Source organism: Ipomoea triloba, chromosome 1 (genome assembly GCF_003576645.1).
Source record: "Ipomoea triloba cultivar NCNSP0323 chromosome 1, ASM357664v1".
Lineage (NCBI taxonomy): Eukaryota > Viridiplantae > Streptophyta > Magnoliopsida > Solanales > Convolvulaceae > Ipomoea > Ipomoea triloba.
Window position 1 is genome coordinate 17,850,958 of NC_044916.1, and position 2,482 is coordinate 17,853,439.

The following is a 2,482-nucleotide window of genomic DNA, read 5'->3' on the forward strand; positions in this document are numbered from 1 at the left end:
TAACAATGCGTGGCCAGACAGACCAAGAGATGAAGCTATATTACCTAACGGTCACTCCAGCACTTTTTGAAGAGATCAAACAAGCCCAAGGGGAGGATGACTGGATAAGGAATATCAAAGAGAAAATGGTGGATGGGAAACAAGGTCCATTTGAATTGCACTCGGACGGGAGCATGAGATTCAAAGGCAGATGGATCATACCTGCTAGTTGTAAGGAATTAATGAACCAATTGATGAAAGAAGGTCAAAACACACCTTATTCCGTTCATCCAGGAGGAGACAAACTGTACAAGGATCTGAGGCAAAATTTCTGGTGGATGGGCATGAAGAAGGACATTGCGGAATTTGTGGCTAAATGCTTGAATTGCCAAAAGGTTAAGGCAGAGAGAAGTAAGCCGAAAGGGTTGCTACAACCATTGGAGGTTCCTCAATGGAAGTGGGATTCAATCTCCATGGACTTTGTGGGAGGATTGCCAAGAACAAGAGCTGGAAATGACCAAGTATGGGTTGTTGTTGATCGGTTAACCAAGACAGCAAGATTTATTCCGATGAACAAAACTTGGTCAATGGAGAAAATGGCAAGGGCCTACATCAAGTATGTGGTTAAGTATCACGGGATAGCACGCGATATTATTTCCGACCGAGATTCACGGTTCCTATCAAGATTTTGGGAAACATTACAGGCAGCCATGGGTACACAGCTTAAGATGAGCACTGCCTTTCATCCGGCCACTGATGGTCAGACGGAACGAACAATCCAAACCTTGGAAGATATGCTCAGAGGTTGTGCACTCGACTTTCAGGGCTCGTGGGATGAGCAGTTGGATCTAATTGAATTCTCATACAATAACAGCTATCATGCCACTATAAGAATGGCTCCTTACGAAGCATTATATGGACAGAAGTGTCGAAGTCCACTATGCTGGAGCGATAAGAGTGATGCTGTTATTCTTGGACCCCAATACTTGCAAGAAACCATGGAAGCTATCAAGGTGATTCAAGGAAGAATGAAAATCGCACAAGATCGCCAAAAGTCTTATGCTGATCTAAAGCGACAATCCATAGAGTACCAAGTGGGAGGGAAAGTATTATTGAAAGTCTCACCCACCAAAGGGGTCAAAAGATTTGGAAAGAAAGGAAAACTGAGCCCTCGATTTATAGGACCCTATGAGATTTTGGAGAGAGTGGGAAATTTGGCATACCGATTGGCTCTACCCATTGAACTGGACAGAGTACATAATGTGTTTCACGTCTCTCAATTGAAGCGATATGTACCTGATGCATCTCATGTACTAGAGCCGGAGGGACTGACAATGGATGACTCACTGACATATGAAGAAAGACCAATCCAGATCTTGGATTCCAAAACCCGATACACGAGGAGAAAGTCAATCAGGATGGTCAAAGTTCAATGGTACACGAGGAGAAAGTCAATCAGGATGGTCAAAGTTCAATGGTCAACGAGGAGAAAGTCAATCAGGATGGTCAAAGTTCAATGGTCAAACCATAGCCCAGAAGAAGCGATGGTCAAAGTTCAATGGTCAAACCATAGCCCAGAAGAAGCTACCTGGGAATTGGAATGGTCAAACCATAGCCCAGAAGAAGCTACCTGGGAATTGGAAGATACGATGATGGAACGATACCCAGAGTTGTTTAACTCAAGTAAGTAAGAGTCAAACTACTTGTTATATGTCTAAGATACTTGATGTGCGATGTTTTATGTGCTAACTGCAATATGTGTGCATGAAAGTAAGTAGCGGTCTGCTGAGAAAGTAAGTTTCGGGGACGAAACTTTTCTTAAGGAGGGTAGACTGTAACCCCCCACCTATTTCAGTAAAATTAAGGTTCGAAAAATATTTCTTGAGGCTATAACATCCAAGAGATGATCTCCAGATGCTTCAAAAGAATTATTATAAGTAAGGACAGTTAGTAATAAGCTGCGATCGTACGTCCCGATCACGAACCGTAATAATTTTAGGAACTAGTATTCGAACCCGTTTGACCTAAGAAATGGATTTTTAGACACCATACTATTATTCTGGAATTTCCTATTTTATTAGATTAGCCCATAGCAGCCAAAATTTATTTGTGATCGTACATCGCGAAATTTCGCAGGATACCGAACCTAGCCCAAGTTTGAGTTTTAGACTGGAATTAATTTTTGGGTTCGAAAATTGTTGAATTAAATTAGTTTCTACCGAGAATTTACCTGATTTAATCCCAAGCAGTCTAAGTTGAGATGTTTTAGATTATTTTATTCATTTTTAGGTTAGATCTTATCCAAAGAGGGGTGGACTAGTCAACCTTTGACCAAGACCATAAAAATCCAAATTTTCTTCTCCTTTCCCCCTAGCTTGGCCGAAAATCCTTCAAGAAAGAGAGAGAGTGAATTTTCATCATCTTCTTCATCAAAGCTCCAACCTTCCATAGCCAAGATCTCCACACAAACCTCCAAGATATTCGGTAAAACTCCAATTTTATT